The sequence below is a fragment of the Hemitrygon akajei genome, chromosome 11 (assembly GCF_048418815.1).
Source record: "Hemitrygon akajei chromosome 11, sHemAka1.3, whole genome shotgun sequence".
Lineage (NCBI taxonomy): Eukaryota > Metazoa > Chordata > Chondrichthyes > Myliobatiformes > Dasyatidae > Hemitrygon > Hemitrygon akajei.
In genome coordinates this window covers 111,408,766-111,430,028 of record NC_133134.1, presented here as the reverse complement: position 1 = coordinate 111,430,028, position 21,263 = coordinate 111,408,766, and positions in this window count along the sequence as shown.

Below are 21,263 nucleotides of genomic sequence, written 5' to 3'. Positions count from 1 at the left end.
GGGTTATTCAGTGACTGACCTGTCCCCACCAGTACAGTCCCCCAGTGTTATACATTGACTGACCTGTCCCCACCAGTACAGTCCCCCTGTGTTATACAGTAGCTTACCTGTCCCCACGAGTACTGTCCCGTATTATCCTGGTACTGACCTGTCCCCAACAGTACAGTCCCCCAGTGTTATACAGTGACTGACCTGTCCCCACCAGTACTGTCCCGTGATATACAGTGACTGACCTGTCCCCAACAGTACAGTCCCGTGTTATACAGTGACTGACCAGTCCCCACCAGTACAGTCCCCCAGTGTTATACATTGACTGACCTGTTCCCACCAGTACAGTCCCCCTGTGTTATACAGTGACTGACCAGTCCCCACCAGTACAGTCCCCCAGTGTTATACATTGACTGACCTGTCCCCACCAGTACAGTCCCCCAGTGTTATACAGTGACTGACCTGTCCCCACCAGTACAGTCCCCCAGTGTTATACAGTGACTGACCTGTCCCCAACAGTACAGTCCCGTGTTATACAGTGACTGACCAGTCCCCACCAGTACAGTCCCCCAGTGTTATACATTGACTGACCAGTCCCCACCAGTACTGTCCCGTGTTATACATTGACTGACTTGTCCCCAACAGTACAGTCGGGTGTTATACAGTGACTGACCTGTCCTCAACAGTTCAGTCCCCCAGTATTATACAGTGACTAACCAGTCCCCACCAGTACTGTCCCGTGTTATACAGTGACTGACCAGTCCCCACCTGTATAGTCCCCCAGTGTTATTACAGTTACTGACCTGTCTACAACAGTAGAGTATCCCAGTGTTATAAACTGACTGTCCTGTCCGCAAGAGTACTTTCCCCCGGGTTATTCAGTGACTGTCCTGTCCTCACCAGTAGTCCCCCAGTGTTATACAGTGACTGACCTGTCCCCACCAGTAGTCCCCCAGTGTTATACAGTGACTGACCTGTCCCCACCAGTACAGTCCCCCAGTTTTATACACTGACTGACCTGTCCCCACCAGTACAGTCCCCCAGTGTTATACAGTAGCTTACCTGTCCCCACCAGTACTGTCCCGTATTATCCAGGTTCTGACCTGTCCACAACAGTACAGTCCCCCTGTGTTACACAGTAGCTTACCTGTCCCCACCAGTAATGTCCCGTATTATCCTGGTATTGACCTGTCCCCAACAGTACAGTCCCCCAGTGTTATACAGAGACTGAACAGTCCTCACCAGTACTGCCCCGTGTTATACAGTGACTGACCAGTCCCCACAAGTAGTGTCCCGTGTTATACAGTGACTGACCTGTCCCCACCAGTACTGTCCCGTGTGATACAGTGAATGACCTGTCCCCAACAGTACTGTCCCGTGTTATACAGTGACTGACCTGTCCCCAACAGTACAGTCCCCCAGTATTATACAGTGACTGACCAGTCCCCACCAGTACAGTCCCCCAGTGTTATACATTGACTGACCAGTCCCCACCAGTACTGTCCCGTGTTATACAGTGACTGACTTGTCCCCAACAGTACAGTCCCGTGTTATACAGTGACTGACCTGTCCCCAACAGATCAGTCCCCCAGTATTATACAGTGACTAACCAGTCCCCACCAGTACTGTCCCGTGTTATACAGTGACTGACCAGTCCCCACCTGTATAGTCCCCCAGTGTTATTACAGTTACTGACCTGTCTACAACAGTAGAGTATCCCAGTGTTATAAACTGACTGTCCTGTCCGCAAGAGTACTTTCCCCCGGGTTATTCAGTGACTGTCCTGTCCTCACCAGTAGTCCCCCAGTGTTATACAGTGACTGACCTGTCCCCACCAGTAGTCCCCCAGTGTTATACAGTGACTGACCTGTCCCCACCAGTACAGTCCCCCAGTGTTATACACTGACTGACCTGTCCCCACCAGTACAGTCCCCCTGTGTTATACAGTAGCTTACCTGTCCCCACCAGTACTGTCCCGTATTATCCAGGTTCTGACCTGTCCACAACAGTACAGTCCCCCTGTGTTACACAGTAGCTTACCTGTCCCCACCAGTAATGTCCCGTATTATCCTGGTATTGACCTGTCCCCAACAGTACAGTCCCCCAGTGTTATACAGAGACTGAACAGTCCCCACCAGTACTGCCCCGTGTTATACAGTGACTGACCAGTCCCCACAAGTAGTGTCCCGTGTTATACAGTGACTGACCTGTCCCCACCAGTACTGTCCCGTGTGATACAGTGAATGACCTGTCCCCAACAGTACTGTCCCGTGTTATACAGTGACTGACCTGTCCCCAACAGTACAGTCCCCCAGTATTATACAGTGACTGACCAGTCCCCACCTGTACTGTCCCGTGTTATACAGTGACTGACCAGTCCCCACCAGTACTGTCCCGTGTTATACAGTGACTGACCTGTCCCCAACAGTACAGTCCCGTGTTATACAGTGACTGACCTGTCCCCAACAGTACAGTCCCCCAGTATTATACAGTGACTGACCAGTCCCCACCAGTACTGTCCCGTGCTATACAGTGACTGACCAGACCCCACCAGTACTGTCCCGTGTTATACAGTGACTGACCTGTCCCCACCAGTACTGTCCCGTGTTATACAGTGACTGACCTGTCCCCAAAAGTACAGTCCCACAGGTTTATAAAGTGACTGTCCTGTCCCCACCAGTACTGTCCCGTGTTATACCATGACTGACCAGTCCCAACCAGTACTGCCCCGTGTTATACAGTGACTGACCTGTCCCCACCAGTACTGTCCCGTGTTATACAGTGACTGACCTGTCCCCAACAGAACAGTCCCGTGTTATACAGTGACTGACCTGTCCCCAACAGTACAGTCCCCCAGTATTATACAGTGACTGACCAGTCCCCACCAGTACTGTCCCGTGTTATACAGTGACTGACCTGTCCCCAACAGTACAGTCCCCCAGATTTATAAAGTGACTGTCCTGTACGCAACAGAACTTTCCCCCGGGTTATTCAGTGACTGACCTGTCCCCACCAGTAGTCCCCCACTGTTTTACAGTGACTGACCTGTCCCCAACAGTACATTCCCCCAGTATTATACAGTGACTGACCAGTCCCCACCAGTACTGTCCTGTGTTATACAGTGACTGACCAGTCCCAACCAGTACTGTCCCGTGTTATACATTGACTGACCTGTCCCCACCAGAACTTTCCCGTGTTATACAGTGACTGACTTGTCCCCAACAGTACAGTCCCGTGTTATACCCTGACTGACCTGTCCCCAACAGATCAGTCACCCAGTATTATACAGTGACTGACCAGTCCCCACCAGTACAGTCCCCCAGTGTTATACATTGACTGACCTGTCCCCACCAGTACAGTCCCCCTGTGTTATACAGTAGCTTACCTGTCCCCACGAGTACTGTCCCGTATTATCCTGGTACTGACCTGTCCCCAACAGTACAGTCCCCCAGTGTTATACAGTGACTGACCTGTCCCCAACAGTACTGTCCCGTGTTATACAGTGACTGACCTGTCCCCAACTGTACAGTCCCATGTTATACAGTGACTGATCTGTCCCCAACAGTACAGTCCCCCAGTATTATACAGTGACTGACCAGTCCCCACCAGTACTGTCCCGTGTTATACAGTGACTGACCAGTCCCCACCAGTACTGTCCCGTGTTATACAGTGACTGACCTGTCTCCAACAGTACAGTCCCCCAGGTTTATAAAGTGACTGTCCTGTCTGCAACAGAACTTTCCCCCGGGTTATTCAGTGACTGACCTGTCCTCACCAGTAGTCCCCCAGTGTTATTCAGTGACTGACCTGTCCCCACCAGTAGTCCCCCACTGTTTTTCAGAGACTGACCTGTCCCCAACAGTACAGTCCCCCAGTATTATACAGTGACTGACCAGTCCCCACCAGTACTGTCCCGTGTTATACCATGACTGACCAGTCCCAACCAGTACTGCCCCGTGTTATACAGTGACTGACCTGTCCCCACCAGTACTGTCCCGTGTTATACAGTGACTGACCTGTCCCCAACAGAACAGTCCCGTGTTATACAGTGACTGACCTGTCCCCAACAGTACAGTCCCCCAGTATTATACAGTGACTGACCAGTCCCCACCAGTACTGTCCCGTGTTATACAGTGACTGACCAGTCCCTACCAGTACTGTCCCGTGTTATACAGTGACTGACCTGTCCCCAACAGTACAGTCCCCCAGGTTTATAAAGTGACTGTCCTGTACGCAACAGAACTTTCCCCCGGGTTATTCAGTGACTGACCTGTCCTCACCAGTAGTCCCCCAGTGTTATTCAGTGACTGACCTGTCCCCACCAGTAGTCCACCACTGTTTTACACTGACTGACCTGTCCCCAACAGTACAGTCCCCCAGTATTATACAGTGACTGACCAGTCCCCACCAGTACTGTCTCGAGTTATACAGTGACTGAGCAGTCCCAACCAGTACTGTCCCGTGTTATACAGTGACTGACCTGTCCCCACCAGTACTGTCCAGTGTTATACAGTGACTGACCTGTCCCCAACAGTACAGTCCCGTGTTATACAGTGACTGACCAGTCCCCACCAGTACTGTCCCGTGTTATACAGTGACTGACCAGTCCCCACCTGTACAGTCCCCCAGTCTTATTACAGTGACTGACCTGTCCACAACAGTACAGTCCCCCAGTGTTATAAACTGACTGTCCTGTCCGCAAGGGTACTTTCCCCCGGGTTATTCAGTGACTGTCCTGTCCTCACCGGTAGTCCCCCAGTGTTATACAGTGACTGACCTGTCCCCACCAGTACTGTCCCGTGTTATACAGTGACTGACCTGTCCCCACCAGTACAGTCCCCCAGTGTTATACATTGACTGACAGTCCCCACCAGTACTGTCCCGTGTTATACACTGACTTACCAGTCCCCACCAGTACTGTCCCGTGTTATACAGTGACTGACCAGTCCCCACCAGTACTATCCCGTGTTATACAGTGACTGACCAGTCCCCACCAGTACTGTCCCGTGTTATACAGTGACTGACCTGTCCCCAACAGTACAGTCACCCAGGTTTATAAAGTGACTGTCCTGTCCGCAACAGAACTTTCCCCCGGGTTATTCAGTGACTGACCTGTCCTCACCAGTAGTCCCCCAGTGTTATTCAGTGACTGACCTGTCCCCAACAGTACAGTCCCCCAGTATTATACAGTGACTGACCCGTCCCCACCAGTACTGTCCCGTGTTATACAGTGACTGACCAGTCCCCACCTCTACAATCCCCCAGTGTTATTACAGTGACTGACCTATCCACAACAGTACAGTCCCCCAGTGTTATCAACTGACTGTCCTGTCCGCAAGAGTTCTTTCCCCCGGGTTATTCAGTGACTGTCCTGTCCTCAGCAGTAGTCCCCCAGTGTTATACAGTGACTGACCTGTCCCCACCAGTAGTCCCCCAGTGTTATACAGTGACTGACCTGTCCCCACCAGTACAGTCCCCCAGTGTTATACATTGACTGACCTGTCCCCACCAGTAGTCCCCCAGTGTTATACAGTGACTGACCTGTCCCCACCAGTACAGTCCCCCAGTGTTATACAGTGACTGACCGGTCCCCACCAGTACTGTCCCGTGTTATACACTGACTGACCAGTCCCCACCAGTACTGTCCCGTGTTATACAGTTACTGACCAGTCCCCACCAGTACTGTCCCGTGTTATACAGTGACTGACCTGTCCCCAACAGTACAGTCCCCCAGCTTTATAAAGTGACTGTCCTGTCCGCAACAGAACTTTCCCCCGGGTTATTCAGTGACGGACCTGTCCTCACCAGTAGTCCCCCAGTGTTATTCAGTGACTGACCTGTCCCCACCAGTAGTCCCCCAGTGTTATACAGTGACTGACCTGTCCCCACCAGTACAGTCCCCCAATGTTATACATTGACTGACCTGTCCCCACCAGTACTGTCCCCCAGTGTTATTCAGTGACTGACCTGTCCCCATCAGTAGTCCCCCAGTGTTATACAGTAGCTTACCTGTCCCCACGAGTACTGTCCCGTATTATCCTGGTACTGACCTGTCCCCAACAGTACAGTCCCCCAGTGTTATACAGTGACTGACCTGTCCCCACCAGTACTGTCCCGTGTTATACAGTGACTGACCTGTCCCCACGAGTACTGTCCCGTATTATCCTGGTACTGACCTGTCCCCAACAGTACAGTCCCCCAGTGTTATACAGTGACTGACCTGTCCCCACCAGTACTGTCCCGTGTTATACAGTGACTGACCTGTCCCCAACAGTACAGTCCCGTGTTATACAGCGACTGACCTGTCCCCAACCGTACAGTCCCCCAGTATTATACAGAGACTGACCAGTCCCCACCAGTACTGTCCCGTGTTATACAGTGACTGACCAGTCCCCACCAGTACTGTCCCGTGTTATACCATGACTGACCAGTCCCAACCAGTACTGCCCCGTGTTATACAGTGACTGACCTGTCCCCACCAGTACTGTCCCGTGTTATACAGTGACTGACCTGTCCCCAACAGAACAGTCCCGTGTTATACAGTGACTGACCTGTCCCCAACAGTACAGTCCCCCAGTATTATACAGTGACTGACCAGTCCCCACCAGTACTGTCCCGTGTTATACAGTGACTGACCTGTCCCCAACAGTACAGTCCCCCAGGTTTATAAAGTGACTGTCCTGTCCGCAACAGAACTTTCCCCCGGGTTATTCAGTGAATGATCTGTCCCCACCAGTAGTCCCCCACTGTTTTACAGTGACTGACCTGTCCCCAACAGTACAGTCCCCCAGTATTATACAGTGACTGACCAGTCCCAACCTGTACTGTCCCGTGTTATACAGTGACTGACCTGTCCCCACCAGTACTGTCCCGTGTTATACAGTGACTGACTTGTCCCCAACAGTACAGTCCCGTGTTATACAGTGACTGACCTGTCCCCAACAGTTCAGTCCCCCAGTATTATACAGTGACTAACCAGTCCCCACCAGTACTGTCCCGTGTTATACAGTGACTGACCAGTACCCACCTGTATAGTCCCCCAGTGTTATTACAGTGACTGACCTGTCTACAACAGTAGAGTATCCCAGTGTTATAAACTGACTGTCCTGTCCGCAAGGGTACTTTCCCCCGGGTTATTCAGTGACTGTCCTGTCCTCACCAGTAGTCCCCCAGTGTTATACAGTGACTGACCTGTCCCCACCAGTACTGTCCCGTGTTATACAGTGACTGACCTGTCCCCACCAGTACAGTCCCCCAGTGTTATACATTGACTGACAGTCCCCACCAGTACTGTCCCGTGTTATACAGTGACTTACCAGTCCCCACCAGTACTGTCCCGTGTTATACAGTGACTGACCAGTCCCCACCAGTACTATCCCGTGTTATACAGTGACTGACCAGTCCCCACCAGTACTGTCCCGTGTTATACAGTGACTGACCTGTCCCCAACAGTACAGTCACCCAGGTTTATAAAGTGACTGTCCTGTCCGCAACAGAACTTTCCCCCGGGTTATTCAGTGACTGACCTGTCCTCACCAGTAGTCCCCCAGTGTTATTCAGTGACTGACCTGTCCCCAACAGTACAGTCCCCCAGTATTATACAGTGACTGACCAGTCCCCACCAGTACTGTCCCGTGTTATACAGTGACTGACCAGTCCCCACCTCTACAATCCCCCAGTGTTATTACAGTGACTCACCTATCCACAACAGTACAGTCCCCCAGTGTTATCAACTGACTGTCCTGTCCGCAAGAGTACTTTCCCCCGGGTTATTCAGTGACTGTCCTGTCCTCAGCAGTAGTCCCCCAGTGTTATACAGTGACTGACCTGTCCCCACCACTACAGTCCCCCAGTGTTATACAGTGACTGACCAGTCCCCACCAGTACTGTCCCGTGTTATACAGTGACTGACCAGTCCCCACCAGTACTGTCCCGTGTTATACAGTGACTGACCTGTCTCCAACAGTACAGTCCCCCAGGTTTATAAAGTGACTGTCCTGTCTGCAACAGAACTTTCCCCCGGGTTATTCAGTGACTGACCTGTCCTCACCAGTAGTCCCCCAGTGTTATTCAGTGACTGACCTGTCCCCACCAGTAGTCCCCCACTGTTTTACAGAGACTGACCTGTCCCCAACAGTACAGTCCCCCAGTATTATACAGTGACTGACCAGACCCCACCAGTACTGTCCCGTGTTATACCATGACTGACCAGTCCCAACCAGTACTGCCCCGTGTTATACAGTGACTGACCTGTCCCCACCAGTACTGTCCCGTGTTATACAGTGACTGACCTGTCCCCAACAGAACAGTCCCGTGTTATACAGTGACTGACCTGTCCCCAACAGTACAGTCCCCCAGTATTATACAGTGACTGACCAGTCCCCACCAGTAGTGTCCCGTGTTATACAGTGACTGACCAGTCCCCACCAGGACTGTCCCGTGCTATACACTGACTGACCAGTCCCCACCAGTACTGTCCCGTGTTATACAGTTACTGACCAGTCCCCACCAGTACTGTCCCGTGTTATACAGTGACTGACCTGTCCCCAACAGTACAGTCCCCCAGCTTTATAAAGTGACTGTCCTGTCCGCAACAGAACTTTCCCCCGGGTTATTCAGTGACTGACCTGTCCTCACCAGTAGTCCCCCAGTGTTATTCAGTGACTGACCTGTCCCCACCAGTAGTCCCCCAGTGTTATACAGTGACTGACCTGTCCCCACCAGAACAGTCCCCCAGTGTTATACATTGACTGACCTGTCCCCACCAGTACTGTCCCCCAGTGTTATTCAGTGACTGACCTGTCCCCATCAGTAGTCCCCCAGTGTTATACAGTAGCTTACCTGTCCCCACGAGTACTGTCCCGTGTTATACAGTGACTGACCTGTCCCCAACAGTACAGTCCCGTGTTATACAGTGACTGACCTGTCCCCAACAGTACAGTCCCCCAGTATTATACAGTGACTGACCAGTCCCCACCAGTACTGTCCCGTGTTATACAGTGACTGACCAGTCCCCACCAGTACTGTCCCGTGTTATACAGTGACTGACCTGTCCCCAACACTACAGTCCCCCAGGTTTATAAAGTGACTGTCCTGTCCGCAACAGAACTTTCCCCCGGGTTATTCAGTGACTGACCTGTCCCCACCAGTATTCCCCCACTGTTTTACCGTGACTGACCTGTCCCCAACAGTACAGTCCCCCAGTATTATACAGTGACTGACCAGTCCCCACCAGTACTGTCCTGTGTTATACAGTGACTGACCAGTCCCAACCAGTACTGTCCCGTGTTATACAGTGACTGACCTGTCCCCACCAGTACTTTCCCGTGTTATACAGTGACTGACTTGTCCCCAACAGTACAGTCCCGTGTTATACCGTGACTGACCTGTCCCCAACAGATCAGTCACCCAGTATTATACATTGACTGACCTGTCCCCACCAGTACAGTCCCCCTGTGTTATACAGTAGCTTACCTGTCCCCACGAGTACTGTCCCGTATTATCCTGGTACTGACCTGTCCCCAACAGTACAGTCCCCCAGTGTTATACAGTGACTGACCTGTCCCCAACAGTACTGTCCCGTGTTATACAGTGACTGACCTGTCCCCAACTGTACAGTCCCATGTTATACAGTGAATGACCTGTCCCCAACAGTACAGTCCCCCAGTATTATACAGTGACTGACCAGTCCCCACCAGTACTGTCCCGTGTTATACAGTGACTGACCAGTCCCCACCAGTACTGTCCCGTGTTATACGGTGACTGACCTGTCTCCAACAGTACAGTCCCCCAGGTTTATAAAGTGACTGTCCTGTCTGTAACAGAACTTTCCCCCGTGTTATTCAGTGACTGACCTGTCCTCACCAGTAGTCCCCCAGTGTTATTCAGTGACTGACCTGTCCCCACCAGTAGTCGCCCACTGTTTTTCAGAGACTGACCTGTCCCCAACAGTACAGTCCCCCAGTATTATACAGTGACTGACCAGTCCCCACCAGTACTGTCCCGTGTTATACCATGACTGACCAGTCCCAACCAGTACTGCCCCGTGTTATACAGTGACTGACCTGTCCCCACCAGTACTGTCCCGTGTTATACAGTGACTGACCTGTCCCCAACAGAACAGTCCCGTGTTATACAGTGACTGACCTGTCCCCACCAGTACTGTCCCGTGTTATACAGTGACTGACCAGTCCCTACCAGTACTGTCCCGTGTTATACAGTGACTGACCTGTCCCCAACAGTACAGTCCCCCAGGTTTATAAAGTGACTGTCCTGTACGCAACAGAACTTTCCCCCGGGTTATTCAGTGACTGACCTGTCCTCACCAGTAGTCCCCCAGTGTTATTCAGTGACTGACCTGTCCCCACCAGTAGTCCACCACTGTTTTACACTGACTGACCTGTCCCCAACAGTACAGTCCCCCAGTATTATACAGTGACTGACCAGTCCCCACCAGTACTGTCCCGAGTTATACAGTGACTGAGCAGTCCCAACCAGTACTGTCCCGTGTTATACAGTGACTGACCTGTCCCCACCAGTACTGTCCAGTGTTATACAGTGACTGACCTGTCCCCAACAGTACAGTCCCGTGTTATACAGTGACTGACCAGTCCCCACCAGTACTGTCCCGTGTTATACAGTGACTGACCAGTCCCCACCTGTACAGTCCCCCAGTCTTATTACAGTGACTGACCTGTCCACAACAGTACAGTCCCCCAGTGTTATAAACTGACTGTCCTGTCCGCAAGGGTACTTTCCCCCGGTTTATTCAGTGACTGTCCTGTCCTCACCAGTAGTCCCCCAGTGTTATACAGTGACTGACCTGTCCCCACCAGTACTGTCCCGTGTTATACAGTGACTGACCTGTCCCCACCAGTACAGTCCCCCAGTGTTATACATTGACTGACAGTCCCCACCAGTACTGTCCCGTGTTATACACTGACTTACCAGTCCCCACCAGTACTGTCCCGTGTTATACAGTGACTGACCAGTCCCCACCAGTACTATCCCCTGTTATACAGTGACTGACCAGTCCCCACCAGTACTGTCCCGTGTTATACAGTGACTGACCTGTCCCCAACAGTACAGTCACCCAGGTTTATAAAGTGACTGTCCTGTCCGCAACAGAACTTTCCCCCGGGTTATTCAGTGACTGACCTGTCCTCACCAGTAGTCCCCCAGTGTTATTCAGTGACTGACCTGTCCCCAACAGTACAGTCCCCCAGTATTATACAGTGACTGACCAGTCCCCACCAGTACTGTCCCGTGTTATACAGTGACTGACCAGTCCCCACCTCTACAATCCCCCAGTGTTATTACAGTGACTGACCTATCCACAACAGTACAGTCCCCCAGTGTTATCAACTGACTGTCCTGTCCGCAAGAGTTCTTTCCCCCGGGTTATTCAGTGACTGTCCTGTCCTCAGCAGTAGTCCCCCAGTGTTATACAGTGACTGACCTGTCCCCACCAGTAGTCCCCCAGTGTTATACAGTGACTGACCTGTCCCCACCAGTACAGTCCCCCAGTGTTATACATTGACTGACCTGTCCCCACCAGTAGTCCCCCAGTGTTATACAGTGACTGACCTGTCCCCACCAGTACAGTCCCCCAGTGTTATACAGTGACTGACCGGTCCCCACCAGTACTGTCCCGTGTTATACACTGACTGACCAGTCCCCACCAGTACTGTCCCGTGTTATACAGTTACTGACCAGTCCCCACCAGTACTATCCCGTGTTATACAGTGACTGACCTGTCCCCAACAGTACAGTCCCCCAGCTTTATAAAGTGACTGTCCTGTCCGCAACAGAACTTTCCCCCGGGTTATTCAGTGACGGACCTGTCCTCACCAGTAGTCCCCCAGTGTTATTCAGTGACTGACCTGTCCCCACCAGTAGTCCCCCAGTGTTATACAGTGACTGACCTGTCCCCACCAGTACAGTCCCCCAATGTTATACATTGACTGACCTGTCCCCACCAGTACTGTCCCCCAGTGTTATTCAGTGACTGACCTGTCCCCATCAGTAGTCCCCCAGTGTTATACAGTAGCTTACCTGTCCCCACGAGTACTGTCCCGTATTATCCTGGTACTGACCTGTCCCCAACAGTACAGTCCCCCAGTGTTATACAGTGACTGACCTGTCCCCACCAGTACTGTCCCGTGTTATACAGTGACTGACCTGTCCCCACGAGTACTGTCCCGTATTATCCTGGTACTGACCTGTCCCCAACAGTACAGTCCCCCAGTGTTATACAGTGACTGACCTGTCCCCACCAGTACTGTCCCGTGTTATACAGTGACTGACCTGTCCCCAACAGTACAGTCCCGTGTTATACAGTGACTGACCTGTCCCCAACCGTACAGTCCCCCAGTATTATACAGAGACTGACCAGTCCCCACCAGTACTGTCCCGTGTTATACAGTGACTGACCAGTCCCCACCAGTACTGTCCCGTGTTATACAGTGACTGACCTGTCCCCAACAGTACAGTCCCCCAGGTTTATAAAGTGACTGTCCTGTCCGCAACAGAACTTTCCCCCGGGTTATTCAGTGAATGATCTGTCCCCACCAGTAGTCCCCCACTGTTTTACAGTGACTGACCTGTCCCCAACAGTACAGTCCCCCAGTATTATACAGTGACTGACCAGTCCCAACCAGTACTGTCCCGTGTTATACAGTGACTGACCTGTCCCCACCAGTACTGTCCCGTGTTATACAGTGACTGACTTGTCCCCAACAGTACAGTCCCGTGTTATACAGTGACTGACCTGTCCCCAACAGTTCAGTCCCCCAGTATTATACAGTGACTAACCAGTCCCCACCAGTACTGTCCCGTGTTATACAGTGACTGACCAGTACCCACCTGTATAGTCCCCCAGTGTTATTACAGTGACTGACCTGTCTACAACAGTAGAGTATCCCAGTGTTATAAACTGACTGTCCTGTCCGCAAGGGTACTTTCCCCCGTGTTATTCAGTGACTGTCCTGTCCTCACCAGTAGTCCCCCAGTGTTATACAGTGACTGACCTGTCCCCACCAGTACTGTCCCGTGTTATACAGTGACTGACCTGTCCCCACCAGTAGTCGCCCACTGTTTTTCAGAGACTGACCTGTCCCCAACAGTACAGTCCCCCAGTATTATACAGTGACTGACCAGTCCCCACCAGTACTGTCCCGTGTTATACCATGACTGACCAGTCCCAACCAGTACTGCCCCGTGTTATACAGTGACTGACCTGTCCACACCAGTACTGTCCCGTGTTATACAGTGACTGACCTGTCCCCAACAGAACAGTCCCGTGTTATACAGTGACTGACCTGTCCCCAACAGTACAGTCCCCCAGTATTATACAGTGACTGACCAGTCCCCACCAGTACTGTCCCGTGTTATACAGTGACTGACCTGTCCCCAACAGTACAGTCCCCCAGGTTTATAAAGTGACTGTCCTGTACGCAACAGAACTTTCCCCCGGGTTATTCAGTGACTGACCTGTCCCCACCAGTAGTCCCCCACTGTTTTACAGTGACTGACCTGTCCCCAACAGTACAGTCCCCCAGTATTATACAGTGACTGACCAGTCCCCACCAGTACTGTCCTGTGTTATACAGTGACTGACCAGTCCCAACCAGTACTGTCCCGTGTTATACAGTGACTGACCTGTCCCCACCAGAACTTTCCCGTGTTATACAGTGACTGACTTGTCCCCAACAGTACAGTCCCGTGTTATACCCTGACTGACCTGTCCCCAACAGATCAGTCACCCAGTATTATACAGTGACTGACCAGTCCCCACCAGTACAGTCCCCCAGTGTTATACATTGACTGACATGTCCCCACCAGTACAGTCCCCCTGTGTTATACAGTAGCTTACCTGTCCCCACGAGTACTGTCCCGTATTATCCTGGTACTGACCTGTCCCCAACAGTACAGTCCCCGAGTGTTATACAGTGACTGACCTGTCCCCAACAGTACTGTCCCGTGTTATACAGTGACTGACCTGTCCCCAACTGTACAGTCCCATGTTATACAGTGACTGACCTGTCCCCAACAGTACATTCCCCCAGTATTATACAGTGACTGACCAGTCCCCACCAGTACTGTCCCGTGTTATACAGTGACTGACCAGTCCCCACCAGTACTGTCCCGTGTTATAAAGTGACTGACCTGTCTCCAACAGTACAGTCCCCCAGGTTTATAAAGTGACTGTCCTGTCTGCAACAGAACTTTCCCCCGGGTTATTCAGTGACTGACCTGTCCTCACCAGTAGTCCCCCAGTGTTATTCAGTGACTGACCTGTCCCCACCAGTAGTCCCCCACTGTTTTACAGAGACTGACCTGTCCCCAACAGTACAGTCCCCCAGTATTATACAGTGACTGACCAGTCCCCACCAGTACTGTCCCGTGTTATACCATGACTGACCAGTCCCAACCAGTACTGCCCCGTGTTATACAGTGACTGACCTGTCCCCACCAGTACTGTCCCGTGTTATACAGTGACTGACCTGTCCCCAACAGAACAGTCCCGTGTTATACAGTGACTGACCTGTCCCCAACAGTACAGTCCCCCAGTATTATACAGTGACTGACCAGTCCCCACCAGTACTGTCCCGTGTTATACAGTGACTGACCAGTCCCTACCAGTACTGTCCCGTGTTATACAGTGACTGACCTGTCCCCAACAGTACAGTCCCCCAGGTTTATAAAGTGACTGTCCTGTACGCAACAGAACTTTCCCCCGGGATATTCAGTGACTGACCTGTCCTCACCAGTAGTCCCCCAGTGTTATTCAGTGACTGACCTGTCCCCACCAGTAGTCCACCACTGTTTTACACTGACTGACCTGTCCCCAACAGTACAGTCCCCCAGTATTATACAGTGACTGACCAGTCCCCACCAGTACTGTCCCGAGTTATACAGTGACTGAGCAGTCCCAACCAGTACTGTCCCGTGTTATACAGTGACTGACCTGTCCCCACCAGTACTGTCCAGTGTTATACAGTGACTGACCTGTCCCCAACAGTACAGTCCCGTGTTATACAGTGACTGACCAGTCCCCACCAGTACTGTCCCGTGTTATACAGTGACTGACCAGTCCCCACCTGTACAGTCCCCCAGTCTTATTACAGTGACTGACCTGTCCACAACAGTACAGTCCCCCAGTGTTATAAACTGACTGTCCTGTCCGCAAGGGTACTTTCCCCCGGTTTATTCAGTGACTGTCCTGTCCTCACCAGTAGTCCCCCAGTGTTATACAGTGACTGACCTGTCCCCACCAGTACTGTCCCGTGTTATACAGTGACTGACCTGTCCCCACCAGTACAGTCCCCCAGTGTTATACATTGACTGACAGTCCCCACCAGTACTGTCCCGTGTTATACACTGACTTACCAGTCCCCACCAGTACTGTCCCGTGTTATACAGTGACTGACCAGTCCCCACCAGTACTATCCCGTGTTATACAGTGACTGACCAGTCCCCACCAGTACTGTCCCGTGTTATACAGTGACTGACCTGTCCCCAACAGTACAGTCACCCAGGTTTATAAAGTGACTGTCCTGTCCGCAACAGAACTTTCCCCCGGGTTATTCAGTGACTGACCTGTCCTCACCAGTAGTCCCCCAGTGTTATTCAGTGACTGACCTGTCCCCAACAGTACAGTCCCCCAGTATTATACAGTGACTGACCAGTCCCCACCAGTACTGTCCCGTGTTATACAGTGACTGACCAGTCCCCACCTCTACAATCCCCCAGTGTTATTACAGTGACTGACCTATCCACAACAGTACAGTCCCCCAGTGTTATCAACTGACTGTCCTGTCCGCAAGAGTTCTTTCCCCCGGGTTATTCAGTGACTGTCCTGTCCTCAGCAGTAGTCCCCCAGTGTTATACAGTGACTGACCTGTCCCCACCAGTAGTCCCCCAGTGTTATACAGTGACTGACCTGTCCCCACCAGTACAGTCCCCCAGTGTTATACATTGACTGACCTGTCCCCACCAGTAGTCCCCCAGTGTTATACAGTGACTGACCTGTCCCCACCAGTACAGTCCCCCAGTGTTATACAGTGACTGACCGGTCCCCACCAGTACTGTCCCGTGTTATACAATGACTGACCAGTCCCCACCAGTACTGTCCCGTGTTATACAGTTACTGACCAGTCCCCACCAGTACTGTCCCGTGTTATACAGTGACTGACCTGTCCCCAACAGTACACTCCCCCAGCTTTATAAAGTGACGGTCCTGTCCGCAACAGAACTTTCCCCCGGGTTATTCAGTGACGAACCTGTCCTCACCAGTAGTCCCCCAGTGTTATTCAGTGACTGACCTGTCCCCACCAGTAGTCCCCCAGTGTTATACAGTGACTGACCTGTCCCCACCAGTACAGTCCCCCAATGTTATACATTGACTGACCTGTCCCCACCAGTACTGTCCCCCAGTGTTATTCAGTGACTGACCTGTCCCCATCAGTAGTCCCCCAGTGTTATACAGTAGCTTACCTGTCCCCACGAGTACTGTCCCGTATTATCCTGGTACTGTCCTGTCCCCAACAGTACAGTCCCCCAGTGTTATACAGTGACTGACCTGTCCCCACCAGTACTGTCCCGTGTTATACAGTGACTGACCTGTCCCCACGAGTACTGTCCCGTATTATCCTGGTACTGACCTGTCCCGAACAGTACAGTCCCCCAGTGTTATACAGTGACTGACCTGTCCCCACCAGTACTGTCCCGTGTTATACAGTGACTGACCTGTCCCCAACAGTACAGTCCCGTGTTATACAGTGACTGACCTGTCCCCAACCGTACAGTCCCCCAGTATTATACAGAGACTGACCAGTCCCCACCAGTACTGTCCCGTGTTATACAGTGACTGACCAGTCCCCACCAGTACTGTCCCGTGTTATACAGTGACTGACCTATCCCCAACAGTACAGTCCCCCAGGTTTATAAAGTGACTGTCCTGTCCGCAACAGAACTTTCCCCCGGGTTATTCAGTGAATGATCTGTCCCCACCAGTAGTCCCCCACTGTTTTACAGTGACTGACCTGTCCCCAACAGTACAGTCCCCCAGTATTATACAGTGACTGACCAGTCCCAACCAGTACTGTCCCGTGTTATACAGTGACTGACCTGTCCCCACCAGTACTGTCCCGTGTTATACAGTGACTGACTTGTCCCCAACAGTACAGTCCCGTGTTATACAGTGACTGACCTGTCCCCAACAGTTCAGTCCCCCAGTATTATACAGTGACTAACCAGTCCCCACCAGTACTGTCCCGTGTTATACAGTGACTGACCAGTACCCACCTGTATAGTCCCCCAGTGTTATTACAGTGACTGACCTGTCTACAACAGTAGAGTATCCCAGTGTTATAAACTGACTGTCCTGTCCGCAAGGGTACTTTCCCCCGGGTTATTCAGTGACTGTCCTGTCCTCACCAGTAGTCCCCCAGTGTTATACAGTGACTGACCTGTCCCCACCAGTACTGTCCCGTGTTATACAGTGACTGACCTGTCCCCACCAGTACAGTCCCCCAGTGTTATACATTGACTGACAGTCCCCACCAGTACTGTCCCGTGTTATACAGTGACTGACCAGTCCCCACCAGTACTATCCCGTGTTATACAGTGACTGACCAGTCCCCACCAGTACTGTCCCGTGTTATACAGTGACTGACCTGTCCCCAACAGTACAGTCACCCAGGTTTATAAAGTGACTGTCCTGTCCGCAACAGAACTTTCCCCCGGGTTATTCAGTGACTGACCTGTCCTCACCAGTAGTCCCCCAGTGTTATTCAGTGACTGACCTGTCCCCAACAGTACAGTCCCCCAGTATTATACAGTGACTGACCAGTCCCCACCAGTACTGTCCCGTGTTATACAGTGACTGACCAGTCCCCACCTCTACAATCCCCCAGTGTTATTACAGTGACTCACCTATCCACAACAGTACAGTCCCCCAGTGTTATCAACTGACTGTCCTGTCCGCAAGAGTACTTTCCCCCGGGTTATTCAGTGACTGTCCTGTCCTCAGCAGTAGTCCACCAGTGTTATACAGTGACTGACCTGTCCCCACCAGTAGTCCCCCAGTGTTATACAGTGACTGACCTGTCCCCACCAGTAGTCCCCCAGTGTTATACATTGACTGACCTGTCCCCACCAGTAGTCCCCCAGTGTTATACAGTGACTGACCTGTCCCCACCACTACAGTCCCCCAGTGTTATACAGTGACTGACCAGTCCCCACCAGTACTGTCCCGTGTTATACAGTGACTGACCAGTCCCCACCAGTACTGTCCCGTGTTATACAGTGACTGACCTGTCTCCAACAGTACAGTCCCCCAGGTTTATAAAGTGACTGTCCTGTCTGCAACAGAACTTTCCCCCGGGTTATTCAGTGACTGACCTGTCCTCACCAGTAGTCCCCCAGTGTTATTCAGTGACTGACCTGTCCCCACCAGTAGTCCCCCACTGTTTTACAGAGACTGACCTGTCCCCAACAGTACAGTCCCCCAGTATTATACAGTGACTGAGCAGTCCCCACCAGTACTGTCCCGTGTTATACCATGACTGACCAGTCCCAACCAGTACTGCCCCGTGTTATACAGTGACTGACCTGTCCCCACCAGTACTGTCCCGTGTTATACAGTGACTGACCTGTCCCCAACAGAACAGTCCCGTGTTATACAGTGACTGACCTGTCCCCAACAGTACAGTCCCCCAGTATTATACAGTGACTGACCAGTCCCCACCAGTAGTGTCCCGTGTTATACAGTGACTGACCAGTCCCCACCAGGACTGTCCCGTGTTATACACTGACTGACCAGTCCCCACCAGTACTGTCCCGTGTTATACAGTTACTGACCAGTCCCCACCAGTACTGTCCCGTGTTATACAGTGACTGACCTGTCCCCAACAGTACAGTCCCCCAGCTTTATAAAGTGACTGTCCTGTCCGCAACAGAACTTTCCCCCGGGTTATTCAGTGACTGACCTGTCCTCACCAGTAGTCCCCCAGTGTTATTCAGTGACTGACCTGTCCCCACCAGTAGTCCCCCAGTGTTATACAGTGACTGACCTGTCCCCACCAGAACAGTCCCCCAGTGTTATACATTGACTGACCTGTCCCCACCAGTACTGTCCCCCAGTGTTATTCAGTGACTGACCTGTCCCCATCAGTAGTCCCCCAGTGTTATACAGTAGCTTACCTGTCGCCACGAGTACTGTCCCGTGTTATACAGTGACTGACCTGTCCCCAACAGTACAGTCCCGTGTTATACAGTGACTGACCTGTCCCCAACAGTACAGTCCCCCAGTATTATACAGTGACTGACCAGTCCAAACCAGTACTGTCCCGTGTTATACAGTGACTGACCAGTCCCCACCAGTACTGTCCCGTGTTATACAGTGACTGACCTGTCCCCAACACTACAGTCCCCCAGGTTTATAAAGTGACTGTCCTGTCCGCAACAGAACTTTCCCCCGGGTTATTCAGTGACTGACCTGTCCCCACCAGTATTCCCCCACTGTTTTACAGTGACTGACCTGTCCCCAACAGTACAGTCCCCCAGTATTATACAGTGACTGACCAGTCCCCACCAGTACTGTCCCGTGTTATACAGTGACTGACCTGTCCCCACCAGTACAGTCCCCCAGTGTTATACATTGACTGACAGTCCCCACCAGTACTGTCCCGTGTTATACAGTGACTGACCAGTCCCCACCAGTACTATCCCGTGTTATACAGTGACTGACCAGTCCCCACCAGTACTGTCCCGTGTTATACAGTGACTGACCTGTCCCCAACAGTACAGTCACCCAGGTTTATAAAGTGACTGTCCTGTCCGCAACAGAACTTTCCCCCGGGTTATTCAGTGACTGACCTGTCCTCACCAGTAGTCCCCCAGTGTTACTCAGTGACTGACCTGTCCCCAACAGTACAGTCCCCCAGTATTATACAGTGACTGACCAGTCCCCACCAGTACTGTCCCGTGTTATACAGTGACTGACCAGTCCCCACCTCTACAATCCCCCAGTGTTATTACAGTGACTCACCTATCCACAACAGTACAGTCCCCCAGTGTTATCAACTGACTGTCCTGTCCGCAAGAGTACTTTCCCCCGGGTTATTCAGTGACTGTCCTGTCCTCAGCAGTAGTCCACCAGTGTTATACAGTGACTGACCTGTCCCCACCAGTAGTCCCCCAGTGTTATACAGTGACTGACCTGTCCCCACCAGTAGTCCCCCAGTGTTATACATTGACTGACCTGTCCCCACCAGTAGTCCCCCAGTGTTATACAGTGACTGACCTGTCCCCACCACTACAGTCCCCCAGTGTTATACAGTGACTGACCAGTCCCCACCAGTACTGTCCCGTGTTATACAGTGACTGACCAGTCCCCACCAGTACTGTCCCGTGTTATACAGTGACTGACCTGTCTCCAACAGTACAGTCCCCCAGGTTTATAAAGTGACTGTCCTGTCTGCAACAGAACTTTCCCCCGGGTTATTCAGTGACTGACCTGTCCTCACCAGTAGTCCCCCAGTGTTATTCAGTGACTGACCTGTCCCCACCAGTAGTCCCCCACTGTTTTACAGAGACTGACCTGTCCCCAACAGTACAGTCCCCCAGTATTATACAGTGACTGAGCAGTCCCCACCAGTACTGTCCCGTGTTATACCATGACTGACCAGTCCCAACCAGTACTGCCCCGTGTTATACAGTGACTGACCTGTCCCCACCAGTACTGTCCCGTGTTATACAGTGACTGACCTGTCCCCAACAGAACAGTCCCGTGTTATACAGTGACTGACCTGTCCCCAACAGTACAGTCCCCCAGTATTATACAGTGACTGACCAGTCCCCACCAGTAGTGTCCCGTGTTATACAGTGACTGACCAGTCCCCACCAGGACTGTCCCGTGTTATACACTGACTGACCAGTCCCCACCAGTACTGTCCCGTGTTATACAGTTACTGACCAGTCCCCACCAGTACTGTCCCGTGTTATACAGTGACTGACCTGTCCCCAACAGTACAGTCCCCCAGCTTTATAAAGTGACTGTCCTGTCCGCAACAGAACTTTCCCCCGGGTTATTCAGTGACTGACCTGTCCTCACCAGTAGTCCCCCAGTGTTATTCAGTGACTGACCTGTCCCCACCAGTAGTCCCCCAGTGTTATACAGTGACTGACCTGTCCCCACCAGAACAGTCCCCCAGTGTTATACATTGACTGACCTGTCCCCACCAGTACTGTCCCCCAGTGTTATTCAGTGA